The sequence below is a fragment of the Pygoscelis adeliae genome, unplaced genomic scaffold (genome assembly GCF_000699105.1).
Source record: "Pygoscelis adeliae isolate BGI_AS28 unplaced genomic scaffold, ASM69910v1 Scaffold222, whole genome shotgun sequence".
NCBI lineage: Eukaryota > Metazoa > Chordata > Aves > Sphenisciformes > Spheniscidae > Pygoscelis > Pygoscelis adeliae.
Genome location: NW_008824309.1, coordinates 4,795,545 through 4,810,574, shown reverse-complemented (window position 1 = coordinate 4,810,574; position 15,030 = coordinate 4,795,545).

The window sequence follows — 15,030 nt, the reverse complement described above, 5'->3', positions numbered from 1 at the left end:
CAACACTTCTCAGAATGAGTGCATACAGCATCTGCTGCTACCGCTAGAGTACCAGAGTTCCAGTAAAAATGGCTGAAAATTTTCTATTATATTTCTGCAGTACTCAGTTGAGTTGTTCAGCACGTAACGCTCTGCTGTGATGTACAGTTTTCTTTGGGTGGTAGGTAGAGGGGACACGCATAACTGACTTATGGCTTTGCTGTGTGTGAGTAACATGGTCAGCCTAAGCTCATAGGCCTCTCTTCTACACTACAATGCATGTGTAATGCATACCTCATGTGGCCTTCACAACAGTATTACCTTGTTTTGGCACCGATGAGTTACAAGCTTGATAGAGGCTGAAAAAAAATCTACTTCATTAAGCTTTAAGAATTTTGCTCCGATTGGTTTGAGTCAGATACAGAACTTAAACATGAATAGTGTCAAGCCTTTCCCATCGTCCAAAAAAATAAAGTACTAGCAAGTCAGTTCCCAGATCTGTTGCTTCAATATTTATTCTTCAGCTGAGGTGTTCAAGTAGGTCTTGAGTAGCAGATTATCCTGTTGAACTCGCAAAGCTGAGGGTTTTGTGTTTTCCACGATCGTTCCCTAACACCTAGTTAAAATAGGTTTCCATTTGCTGAAATAGCAATTTTTAAGTATTGCACTCCAGTCTGTCACCGGGACTTTGTTTGAGAATGTCTGAATAGTGGGAATTGGTTTGTGTCAAAGGAAAGTGGACGATTATTTCAAACCTTTCAATTTCACGAGCTATTACACTGCTGCAAATTAACAACTGCTGCAAGCTGACGTGTAATTTAGAATATATGCTCCACACACTTCTAGCTGAACAAACCCCACTAAGATATATGAAAAGAATTGTGCAGCTCTGAGTGACGCGTTTGTTCAGACTGGAAAATGTTGGGTTATTCCCATTCGGAATACCGCCATAAATGTTCATCGTTAGTCTCTGGTAAGACGAGGTGGGTAGAATGTTAAAGTAACTACTTTCAGAACTGTTAAAGAGCCCTTTCAGGCAAGAAGACACGTGCAACTGTAAAGCTGTCTTCATTCATAGCCTTTGAAATATAAAACTGTGAACTCAGACCACCGAGAAATATTAGGCATGCCAGCTAATGTTTACAGCAGTGTAGTCTTCATGTTTTCCATGCGTGACTTGTGATACTTTATTAAATATCTGTCAAGTAGCAGAGTTTACTTTGGTGTTGCAAATCTGAATATCTTAGACTTTGTCTTCCTTTGTTTAAATGGGCAAGTAATAAAAAATAATAGCTTTTATTGTTGGTTCACACCTCAAGAATATAGTGCTAAAGTCTTTGTTATCAAGTTAGAGTTGAGAATTTCTTGCCACTAGTACAAATATAAAAGAGCAAGAAGAAATTTATTTATAGAGAGACAGTTATTGCAGATTTCTGAACAACAGATTTAAGGGACTGTTGGTTATTTCGTTGTGCAATGAATGTTTTACTAATTATGAGCTGTCTATTTTCTTTCCAAATATCAAAATGTGAAGAAAACAAACACTTAGCAAACTAAGCACTGAATTTATATTTCAAACAATTCTGGGGAAAAATGTGTCTTGCATTCCCAATGTATCATGGGAATCTTAAGTAAGCATGGCAGTACAGGCAGAATAAGTGTAGAGTTTTAGAAAACTACCAGCAGCATCGCTCTACTGACAGTAAATAAAAATACAACTTTTGTGTATTAATCTTCAGCTGCTCAAACCCACAGTTTACCTCTAAAGTGAAAGATAAGGGTTGCTTGTGAAGGTGTAAAAGATACTCATCCAAATGCATTTCCTCTGCAGTACGGCCTTTCAGCTGTTTGTTTAGCAGCAAAATATCGGATGATTCGTACAGGTGTAGACATTCATAGTATTTTGCATGTGATGTGATAAAAACGTTCGTGTGTCTGTCTAGATACCCACTCCAGGTATTTTATTGCTAGCACAACTACATGACACTAAATTATACAAATAAATAGTTATGGGTTTTCTAGCTGCCAAGCACTCTGAACTCTGCTGTAGGCCTCTTTGCAGGGCGGCGTCATAGCTCAGAGTGAATGCCTGCTGGTATGAACATACTGTAATATTGGGTTTAGGTTAAATACCTGCTTTGTCCAGAAATCTAATACAGGTTTTCCAGGCCAATATGCAGAGACCCCAAGCATCCCCAACAAAAGAGGTGACGTTGTATTGTGCAAGACATGCAACTTAAAACTCATAGTGGCGGATTTATAGTTTTCACACTATAAGATCAGGCTAGTGAAGCAAAGACCTATAGTCCACTTCTTTCATTAGCACTTTATTTTTACACCACGTTGGTAGGGAGAGTGCTGTAGCCACCAGGACAGGTGGATCCAGGCTTTTGTAGTCATTGCACTCTTATCCCTTCCCCTTAGCACAATGTTGACCTTTCTCCTTCCCTCCTAGCTTCCCAAGGTGTCATTTTTGAGGGTGTATATCACTCCTGTCAAAGAACATTTGTAATCTGATGCCATAAAATCATTCTTGAAGGACTAACACATAGTGGATTTACTCCAGATAGTCCTAAAGAGTCACAAGAGCAAACTACTAGCACAGCAGAAACCCAGCTTGTAATACCTTGTTGGGTGACTTTAGGCAAGTTGCTTTATCCGCCTGAGTCTCAGGTTCCCCACCTGTTAAAGAATAGTGCTTTGTAAAAGTACTTTTAAGATCTGATGAAAACCATTTTCATGCTTTCTTTTGTGGCTGTGAACACTTTTCATGTGGGAAATCCTGCATAGTTATGCATGTATTCATCACAAAAACAGCAAAAAGAAAAAAAATTCCAAAGAGCTATGCATTTTTTTTAATTACTGGTAGTGTACATTGGTTAGGGAGGGTTAGAATCTGATATTTTAAAAAATAAATAAATAAAAGGGATTATTTAAGAGGCTTGTGTTCAAAGACTACAACTCACAGCAAGTCTGTGTGTTTTGAACAGTTTATTTGTAAGAAAACATTCTGAACCCATTAGACTGCTGCAGCTTCGAAGCAGTCTGGAGACTTAATTAAAGGTTCAAGGGAGAAAAGAGGATGGTGAGAGTTTTATAACCATAGGCTGATATTTTTGAAAAGCATTATCATGTTTTTTAATATGTAGTGGTATTGTTTAGCCTGGAGAAAAGGAGGCTGAGGGGAGACCTCATTGCTCTCTACAACTACCTGAAAAGAGGTTGTAGCGAGGTGGGGGTCGGTCTCTTCTCCCAAGCTCAAGTTGAGCCAGGGGAGGTTTACATGGGATATTGGGAAAACTTTCTTCACCGAAAGGCTTGTCAAGCATTGGAACAGGCTGCCCAGGGAAGTGGCTGAGTCCCCATCCCTGGAGGTATTTAAAAGATATGTAGATGAGGCACTTAGGGACATGGTTTAGTGGGCATGGGGGTGTTGGGTTGACGGTTGGACTCGATGATCTTGGAGGTCTCTTCCAACCTTAATGATTCTATGATTCTATGATTCTAAGACTTGTAAAAGTGCAGGCTTGGAAAGTAAAACCGCCTTCTCATTCACTGCCAGGATTCACCTTCAGGTTCCTGGATTCTGGGATTTCACTGTTTTCAGAATAACGTCCTGAATATTTCAGCTGCAAGGATCGTACTTTTCTGTGTATATTAAAAGGGCCGGGTTAATGTGACTAAAAAATGAGCTATAAATCTTTTAAATTTTTCTAGAGAAATCTGCGTGTTCAATCACCAAAAGACTTCCATTTGTTTCTTTTGCATGTAGGCATATTATTACATGTATTTCCCATTACAAAAGCATTGCATTTCAATGTTTCATATTCAGTTTTATAAATAATTACCTTTCGCATGCGTGTCTTGAAATTTGTATTGGTGCTTAAAGTACCCGTCCTTTTCTAGTTGCACCTTGTATCACTGTGTGAATTTGGGGTACTTTGTGCTGCTTGATTACTCTCCGATCTTTTGATATGGCAAGTATGCCAGAAAATAGGGGGTTTTGGTAGGTGGCCTAATTCTCCTGTTTCTTGGGGGAATACAAGGAACTATTGCTAAAGGCTCTGATCACAGCGGGGAGAAGAGGAGGGGGGAGAAGAACTAGCTTATGCTCAAGATTTACTCCTATACGTATATGCATGCAAAAGATCAGCCACTTGAACTTTGGGAAATTTGAGTCTGACCTTGGGTGCACCTTCTGAAGGCTACAGAGGGGTGGCCTTCGGTGACAGAAGGGAAATTTGAAAGCTAGCTCCACGGTGCTCCAGGCGCATGGCGTTGAATGATGCTAGGCTAAGCTATCGCAATGCAAATGGAAATATGATGGTGCAGAGAGGTTTGGGAAGCCTTTCCTTATGTGCTTGACCTTCACTCTTATGAACACCTGTGATTTTTACAATGAACCACGTGTAATATTTCTTAGAGCCTCCACCTCCTGTCTTATTGTAAGAATTTCAGCCTTCATTTAAAACAAAGCTTCCACTCTTCTGAGTTACAGGAGAAAAACTTGGAAACGTAGGCCCAGCTGTCAAAGCGCCAGCCACTTGTCACTTGTAATTTCACTACCTAAATATGTTAGAGAAAATAGCATTATTTAGACCTGTCTGGGTAGTGCTTTCATGGTCCACTGCACTTCTTTGGTAACTGAGGTGTCCTTTTGTTTCCACACATTAAATAATGTGTTACTCATCAATTTTTGACCTCATCAAGATGAAGAATTAGTCAGATTGATGTCTGTATAAGTGGCTCATGACTATGTTCCTTCCACTTGGGTCAAACAAGACAAATTTTAGATCTTAAGCGCATGGCTAAATTTACCCAGTTCTGCATACTTGATTTGGCAAAACCATATGGACTTTTTGATACATTCCTCAGATCTCTTCTGAATCGGTTTCAAAAGTCTATATTCATGAATTGTACCCACTGTTCAGTAGGAGGTGTAGAAGAACAATGCCTATTTTAGGCGGAAGATTTCCTGTGAACGTACTCGTCTCGGACCAGCTCTACCCTGAAGCTGCAGTCTGAAACTGTTGAAAGGGCCAGTCCTGTCCTCCCACCTGCACTTAGCCACACTCCCGCACCTCCCCTGGCGTGTGGGGGCCGGGGGGTCCCGCAGCCGTACAGTGGATCAGCTCAGGGGTGTAGCTGAACAGTAATTTCCTCTCTCTGTCCTTCAGACTGAGCTTTCCGGAGCGGAGCTCTTGGGTCTGATCCAGAGCCCCCTCTGCCGCAGGGAAGGTGGGGAAGGTGTGCAGCTGGAGATGAAAAGAAGGACTGGAGGCAACGGGGGGGGGTGTCTCAGGTCAGCTTTAGCTAACTGTGCGATTGCACTTCGTTTTTTGCTGTGGGTTGCATGGCTGATACAGAAAAATGGAAAATTCCCTTTTAACCTGTTAGGCAGGATTTCCACAGGAAAAAATGTATTTGCTAAACACAAGCTGTGAAGCAGCTGACGGATCAATCCCCAGTGATATGCCTGGAAATCGTCCTGTGGGATATTAGATGATTAAAGCATATCCTGTTCCCTGAGCAGTTTGCCCTGAGAACGAAAGCTGGAGATGTCTTTCTGCATTGCCAGTTGAGATTCCAGCGCGACTGAAGCACAAAGCAGGCTCCCCCCCCCCCCCCCCGCGGCGCCGCATTAAAGCATATCCTGTTCCCTGAGCAGTTTGCCCCGAGAACGAAAGCTGGAGATGTCTTTCTGCATTGCCAGTTGAGATTCCAGCGCGACTGAAGCACAAAGCAGGCTCGCCCCTGCCTCCACCGAGCTGCAGAAGCCCAGGGGGAGCCTGTAGCATGTATCCGAGGCAGCGGATGTCTTTGGCAATAAAATGCTGCTTTTTTCTCTGAATGCACAGGTCCTGATAAGTAAAGGTGCAGTAATAAGAGGTTGACAGGGAAAGAACTATGAGCTGTTTAAAAAAACACATTTGAGAATAATATTAGCTTCCTTTATATTTCAGATATAACAACTGCATAAATTGCCTTGTAATTGCTTTTTAGTATTTTGAGAAATTTTAAAACTGTAAGTGGGCTTTTTTCCTTCTGTCAGTGGGCTTAAGAATAGATTATTTGTACCTGAAAGGAGAGAGCTCAGCCCAGAAGGTATGAAACAGAGGGCTGCTAGAGCTCGCTGTAAGGTCTTACATTAGAGCTAAAACAATCCAAAAATTAGCTGATGGAAAAAAATACATACATATGTAGAGTCATCTTTTTTTCTCCTGTTCCCCTAACCATGTGATCCTGGTGCAGGCTCTGTGGCTCATTTGCCCTGTGGTGAGCTGATTCAGGGAGCTAAATTGACAGAAAACTACTTGCTGTTTTATGTGTAGTTAGTTCTTTGCTGTCTCGTTTTCTGCACTGATTCACCACAAAGTGAGACAAACTCCAAAGCCAGGAGAGGAGAAGCGGAGTGTGGGCAGAACAGCACAGGAGCCAGCGGGACACCACCTTTCAGTTGCAGCTAGCTTTTAGATTGACTTAACTCTAATCTAAAACCTCCTTCTTAAAATTTTAGGGTGAGTTAAAGCCATTTTTAAATTTTGGGTGACAGCACGAATCTGTGAAAATACAAGTTTCTTCATCAGCTAATTGTTCAAATAAGTATGGAAAGTCTAACTGAACTCATGGGGGTTAAAGTTTGGATATACTTATGCATGCGCCTGTGTTTTGGCAGGGCTTGCAAGAACATCAATATACAGGAATTCTTTTTTAAAAATAAAATCAGAATTGTCGACATTTTTTCAGTCCAGTGCCTAAACTGAAAATTGAGGAATGATTAACTTAGAATTGAATGCAATATTTTGTTTCACATAAAATATTTTGGTTTGAGCTGTTAAATACTTTCCAAGTTTCAGATCTCCTCTGCTCTGCTATAAAATTCAATCTGAACTTGCAAATACTTTGTTTACTCCAGAATAATTTTTTTTTGAAATATAAACTATGCACTTTTGCTGCCAGCTATAGCTTCTAATGCAGGCTTATGAAGCTAGGCCACTTCCCCTACCATACGCTCTCAGTGAGTCAGGACTGCGGGTGGAACTTGAGTTTTGTCATCGCCAAGAATAAAAACACACTGCTTTACTAGAGCAGAAAACTTCAGGGCATCCTTTTTTGTCACAAAAAGTGAAAAACAGTGGTTCAGCATTTTCATGCTTTTGTATCGCTGACGTTTCTTCATCTTTCAAATTAAAAATATTCAGTGCACACATCAGTTTAAAAGCGCCAAAACCCATCAAAATACAGCTCGATATCTCAGCGTGCTGAGAGCTTTGGCCTCACCCAAGAAGACACCGAGACACTTAGCCATGTTAGTCATCACAGTGGTTTCAAAAGTGAGTGCTTGTTGCTTTGCGGGTTCAAACCCAAAGAAAGCTAATCTTGCAGAAGATCACGGAGAAGTCTAGTATCCGGTTGGCTGAACTGGCAGATTTTCTGGAAACTCCCCTAAAATCTGGGCTAAAATTATTTCTTTTTGATGCTGAAATCACAGCTGTGACAAATATTCCGCCTTATCTATGATTCATGTGTTCTCTCAGAATGGGAAGTGTTAGAGTAGCACAATTTAGTAACTTTTGTTTACTTCCCCCTAGTTCAGCATTTCTAATTTAACATGTTTTCTCTGGAGTAGGTTATCTACAGAACAAACCCATTATTACCTGTCTATATCTGACGCTTTGCCATTTGTTCAACCATTCTCTGCTGCCGAGTTATAAAATATTCAGCTTCCTGTAATGTGACCAAGTAGGGGGAAAATTTTCTGTATTGTGTTGCAGAATTCATTTACAATCTCATATCTTTTTTGCATACAGAGTATTTTCTTGTTTCAAAACGTACCCCAATTTGCCTGCAAAATGGAATTACCGTCTTTCTGTTGGGAGCTGCAACATTTCTTTAAACCTGGTGACCCCCACCTCCACATGCCCAGCTCCCAGAAGGTAAGACAATGCTGGGCACTTTCAGTTGTGCGTTGTGGGCTTTCAAGTCTCAGTTCTGCTCCCCACTGATACAGAAAGAGGGGCTGAGACCTGTTTTCCTTGTCCCTTCCCATCTGGGTTAGGAGCACATTATTCATGTACAGCTCTGTGCCCTGCTAATAGCTTAATTTGCAAACTTTTCCTTTTATCGAAGCACCTAACCCCAGTTTGGTGCACACTTGAAAGTTGGGCTTCCTGTAATTTTTTTGCCTTTTGGTTCCTTTTAAAACATTTCAACATATTAGAAACTAAAGATTGGTTTCCTGCATGTAATAGTTGTTTCTTTGGTGATACGCTTGTGGTTTGTGTTTGAGAAAGAAATCCTGGTGGTCTTTCATAAAATTAAATTCAGAGTAGCTGTGGGGATCTTGAAATGAAAATATATTTCACTGCAAAAATGTCATCCTAACCAGTCACTTCAGATGAATGCTTGCTGTTCTCTCCCTTGGTATAAAATAATGTGTATTTTAAAGCTGAGATTTTTCTTTTCTGCCTACCCTCATGGTCATTAGAAAATTGTAAATGAAACCCCGTTATGTTGAACAGCTGGTAGTTGTGTTTAAAAATCTCATGTTAAAGCAAATGAATTAACTAAGTAACAAAGTTAAAATCTGTACACTGAGAGGCCAAAGTGGTAACAAAGCCACTCATGGCTTGGCAGGAACAGCTGAGTACGAGTGAAAATATTGCTTGCACATTGTTCTCATAAGCACGACTTATTTTAATAACTTGCCAAGCCTCCATTGTTAAAAGTCATATGGTACCACTTGTAAGAGATTTTAAAAAATGATGTGCATTAGAGGGATTTTCTTGAATTAGAGCAAATTTTGTTCTCCTGCTTACAGCAATGTCATTTCATTTAAGTGAATGCACTTCACAGTGGAGTAAAATGTAGTTCATTGTATTTAACTGAGGTATTAGCAAAAAGAACAAATCTCTGGCTGGTTTTATGCAGAATGTTTCTTTTATGTGATAAGAGAAAGGAAAATGAATTATTTTCAAAAGGGCAGTTTATAAATGTCAATCCTTCTAGTCGAATATTGAAAAGCTCAATCAGAGATGAAGGATTCAGGTCTTTGCTTTTCACTCTGATGCCTCAACCCTGCACTTTGTAGGGTTCCCCTTGGTGAAAGATTTTTAGGAGGGCATCATCATCCTGAGCAGTGAGACTGGGATCTCTGCGTGCCCATTGCAGTTGTCATCCTCGACCAGAGGAGAATCTGGCTCCACACTCTCTCGTTTTGATATGGAATTTGAAGCTGCTTAGAAAACAGCTTGTAGAAATGTAGAAATGTTATTCTACATTTGACTTCCCTTTTTTGGGTATTGCAAACTGTGTTTTTACATGAATTTTCATGAAAACTGTAGATGAATTTAGATTTTTAAGGGGAAGCTTTCAAAGCAACTTGTATTTTGTGAGTCAAAATCAGTTTGAAACTAGTTGCAAGTAGAATGGCTGAGATCACATGATACTTTTCAAGTCAAAGATAGCTCCATTTGTTCAAGAAATGCTTTCATGTGGTTTCTCAAGGGGAATAGTAACTTCTTATGAACTGTTGAGAAAAGACCCAGTGTCAAAGTGGCTGGTGGCAAAGTTCCATTATTTCAGCCTCCAAACACACTTTCCAGCTAAAGTGAATATGTGTTGGTGACGAATAAAACACCTTTGTAAGAGGTGGGTTGAACAGGAAGTATTAAAGGTTGGGAGTTTAATATAATCTACAGATGATTTCCCCAGCACAACCTCCTCTGCTACGGCTTAGTGAGGTGGGTAGAATTAGCAGGTAAAGTAGCAGGTTACCCGTGAAAACTTCTCGTGCTGTAGTATAGGGTGGTGAGTTGAGTCAAGGAGGGAAGCGCTACAGAGCCTCTGGCCAGCCTTGGGTTGTAGAGCTTGCACTCGGGACTCTTCATGGGGCTGCTGCCTTCCCCAGCTGCTCAAATACTTCTCCGGTTGCACCAAGCCCCCAGAGTTTGAAGTTACAGAGGTAAGTAAAAAGCTGGTGCTGCCTCGTTCTCTGCACAAACCAATACTATGTGCTGTGCTCTTTGTGGCGCGGTCCGTTATCTTGCCTATTGGTTTTCGTTTGTCTTGGAGGGTCTTGTTCATTTTTATTTTTGTAGTTTGTTGTACTTTAAATAAAATGACATAAACTTTCACAATAGTTTTTACTTCTGGTCCCTTGGTATTTGGTGTTCATGAGGTTTAAGGAGATTTCCAGTATACTTCTAACAAGCTTAACTTCTGTTGTATGGGTGGTGACCACTTTTTGAAAATCAAGCTGTATATGGCATCCTGACTCAAACACCCCAATCCTTAGTTAATGTGACTAGGTAAGGAAGTGACGTTAGACTTGAGTCTAAAACCACTCAGCCAAAAAAAAGAATGCCTTAATTTATCACATCATGCACAATGTAAGCAGAATAACACGGGTCCTTTTGTTCATATTCAAATCACAATGCCTGTATGATTACATGGAGAACGTAATTTGTTTTTTCATTGATAAAACCTGTAAAGATTTCAGATACCATATTAGGGCTCATCACTTTCAATTAGCTTTTACCATTACATTGATGTCTACTGAAAATGGCTAATTGTTCTGTGTGTAAAGAGCAGAACGACTAACCCAAAGAATCCCATAGAAACAGTGGAGACCTGCACGTTCTCCATAGGCCTACAAGCCCACTGGTTAACAGATTGGGCTCTGGGAACTGTTGTGCTAATGATGCTCCCAAGGTCAGTATCAAAATAATAAGCTAGGTGTGTGGTGGATTTAGATCCTCTCTCTGCGTTTTCTTCTAACAATCCAAGAAATGCTTTTTTTGTGTGTGTAAACGAGCCGTTTTTTGCATTTTAAATGTTGGGGTATTCATCAGTCGCTGATATCATTATGATTACTTTGCTTGGGTCACCCTTTAATACATTTTTAGACAAGCTTTTCTTCAAAATATTGTCAGCGGTCTGTCTGTCAGCTGTAAGGTGGACAGGAGATGGCATCTGCTGTGTCTGATTCTGGGCTAACAGTGTCTGAATGGCCAGAGGCAGCCCAGACGTGGGGGATGACTGATGAGCTCCCATTTAAGCCTTTTTACCAGTGACAGTACTAATTTGTATATTTCTTTTCTCTTCCAGCCATCAGTTCTCATTAAGCTGATAGAAACTCGTATCTGTGAGATGTCTACCTGGCTTTCCAATTTGATTAAAATTGGTCAAAAAGTTATTGGACAAAGGAAAGATGGACACTGTGATCACATAACTCTCTTTCATTAGCAATTGAAGCCAAGAATGCTGCATTATAAAACTATGTCATGCATTTGTGGGAGATATTTCTGTCTCTTATAAAGCATTTGCCTAGTCCATATTTGCAATTAATGGCAGCCATATAAGCTATAAACATTACCAGTAGTTTGCAGTGATATTTTGCAGTGATGGAAAACGAGGAGGAGTGTCCTGCAGAAGTAACAGATTCTGAGAGGAGTAGGAACAATGTGAAAATTGTAAGGCGCAGTTGTTAGCAAGGCTACTTCGTTTGGAAGTCATTAGGTAGTTTTCGTACTATTTTATGCACGGAACCTCCTAAGAGTTATTTCTCATGGATCTGCAAAATACAAAAGACTTTAGGTTAAAGGAATAGTAATGAATCATTTATGAGATATTATCTACGAAGATGGATTGGTTCCATCTGTTACAGTAATAAAAATAATAATGCTTAGCAATTACATAAATGCTTTACAGGTTTTCAGTGTGCATCACAAACATTAATCTAAGATCTAGCCCATAGCACAGTTTTTAAGAGCTTGTAAAATGGCTTCAGCTTATACATACTGGTTTATTTATTTATTTTTAACAAGGAAATTTGTTGTAATAGAGTTTTTAAACTGGTTTAGAAAATTGAGTTGTAGCTCCTTGGTCTAAGACACTATATATAGATAGCCACAAAATTAGCTTCTTTTCCTTCTGTTAATTTAAGTTGCTGCAAATGTCCAGGAAAAACACAGCTCTACAGGCAGGTGTTCATTAACATACAAATGATAGAAAAGTCTTCCAAGATGCAGTACTCGCATTATCTCACAGTTATTTGTTAATCTCATTTTTTGTGTCATGTAAGCAGCTCACTGATTGAAGGCCAATGTATTCTGAAGCAGAGTACAGTCTGATAGGAGTTCTGCTATGTCCCTGTGTTATATTTCAGTATATAGGATCATGTTACCTGAAAGAAATAACTTCTTTTGTTCAATCCAGGAAGAAATTTGATATATGAAGTAGTGGTTTCCCATAAAACATGTTTTAGATGCAGCCTAATTTACCTAACAGAATGAGTATTAGATTTAATTTTGTTCTGTTTGGTTTTTAATTTGAATTCTTGAAAAAGAAGTGATGATAACTTTAGGCAAAAAAAATTTTTAATATCTATTGGGATTGTTTGATGTGCTCCCTAGCAGACAAAGGTGTAGTGAAATAGCCAAGATATATAGTAAAAGCAATATAATAAATAGCTATGCCTACTGATATTTTGAGCATGTCTATAGGCTATATGAATATATACATCAATATATACTATAACGCTTGGGGTAAGTAGATATGTAAGGGTGTCTTGAATTTGGCTTCTTTGCAGTGTAACCTGTGACCTTGAAAGACAAGGTGCCATGTAAGCTATTGCTTTGTAAATCTGTTTATCTACATACGTCATAGATTAGACATGGGCTTTGCAATACGACTTGCCTGAAACAAGCGACATTAATTCCATTAACTGTGGTCAGAAGCAGTGTATGTATCGACAATTTGAATGGGGTGGATTACGTATCTTGACCTACCAAATACTTGGTTTGGAAACATTTAATGCATTAGATTATGCTAGATAATAGAAAGGTTTTAATACAACTAAAACGTCCGTTTGCCAAAACAAGGTACAATTTCCTTAAGCAATATTCTGTTAATTCATATATAATGAGATTAATTAAAACAGACGGGGGAAAAAAAAAACCCCAGTGTTTCATAAACAGAGAAAATGATGGGTTCCATTTAGCCATACCTGAGTGCTGATAACAATTTATGAAATAGAGCAAGTTTGTTATCAGGGCTAACTCTACCCTTTTAATCATCAGTGACCTGGAAAGCAGTTCTCTAGTCTCATTATCCAGGTTATCTGGGTTAGTGTTACAAAGCATAAACTGCACACGGGGGAAGCGATTAGCAGTGCAAAGTCGATCTTCCTTGGTAACTCCCAGATGCTGCTTGGAGTGCTCTGCTGCCTGGCCTGTCCGAAGCTTCCCGTGCTGCCTCCTGCTCCAGGCTGCAGCCGTTCTGGTGTCCTCACCTGGACATCCCTGTGGATATCCAGCTCCCCTCCAGCCCTTCTCTCAGGAGGCATCACTGCCGAAGCATCTTCCGTCTGACCGTCTTCAGGGGTTACCCGTCTGAGAGCTGGGATAAGGCAGCCGTAATGTTAAAAAGCCTCTCTGTTAGTGTGTGCTTGTTCCTTGGTTCATTGCTGGACTGCGCTGTCTGCCTATTTATAGCTGCCAATGCCAAATTATGGCTAAAAGGAATTATTGCTCGTAAGACACTTTTCCTTCCCTGCCTCCTCCAAAGCATGGAGTACACTGTAGGAATCCCTTACTGCAAGTGTACATCAGCAGGTTTCCTCAGCCGTTGAAAGATGATAATCCTCCAAACTGCTATGGAAACCTGCCCAGAAATCTACCTGAATGGAGGATGGAGCTCCCATGGTGTGAATGTTGTGATGTATTTTTAATACCACCCTGTTAAGAGTTAAATTTCGGTGGTGTTCCTCTAAACTGGCTTTGTCTCATACAGTAGGGCATTAGAATAAATACTGTCGAGTTGGTGGTGCACAAGAGCTTTGACAAACCAGTTCCAGCTAATCTTGCTTTGAGGTGGTTAGATCTCCTGGCCCCAGAAGTCTGCCCTGTTTTTCCGCCAGAGCTCACCAGCCCATGCCAGGACTGGCAGGAAAGAAAACGCACTTCTGTCATAACTGAGTCTTGGCTCAAACCCGCTCTCATCAGCTATTTAAACCAAGATGCCACTCTGTGAACAGGGTTAGCTGAGACTAATAAGAAATAATCTGTGGTTAACACAGCTGATCCCTTTCTTTTCTCCTCTGTCGTGATCAGAATGTATGCTCTAGTTGTTGCTATTGAAAGTTGGATTATCAAACTGCAGTATTTTGAGCTGATCGACAAAAATGGTTTGTTAACCTCCTTCTGTTGGAGTAAAGAAGAGACAGTCTGCTTTAGTGGAATTTCCTGTGAAAATGAATCCCACCTAGGAGGTACCTCTCCTTTGCTCCAAGAGCCCCAAAATATTGATTGTTCGTCCAGGAGCAACCAAAATCTTTTTCCAGCTTGAGAACTTTGAAACACCAGTCCTCATTGCTGACATTTTGCAGTATGTTCAGAAGGCAAGAAAGTCTATTTTGGGAAGATAAACCTGGAAACAAACTCCAAAGTATCTGTGTTGCTTCTGCCTATGTCCTTAGGAGATGATATCTCAGGTTTTCAGGTCATAAATTATTAGAAGCCTGAAGACAAGCTCCAGGGACACCCCACAAGCAACCAGTTAGCCAGTATTTTCCATATCATGAAGACACAAGCAACTGTCGTCTTCTCATTGTGATCTTGAGCTGCAAGTGAAGCAATGATAATTACTTATCACAGAGGGACAACTTCCTTTTGTTTTTATTAGTAGGCATCCACAGAGTGTTAGGTTATGACTACAAAAGAGACATTATCTCTATATCCTTCTGTGCTTCGCAACATTTCAGTGATGTTGTAGTTTACTTAATCTAACTGAATGGTACGCTCAGGTGGAAAGTGTGGAAATTGAGGTGAAGGATCACAAAATGACATTAAAATTGGTGTAGAACTCCAAGCTTCCCAGCTTCTACTTTCTTCCTTCAATTGACATTGCCAAGAGAAAGCATAACAGAAGTTACTAACATGATAGAAGTTTCCATTAGATTCTCTTTCAAAAATAAAAATAGGGTCATTTGGAGAATAACCTTTCAAACATAAAATGTTAATGACTGCTGAAGTCTGGACAGGACAGATA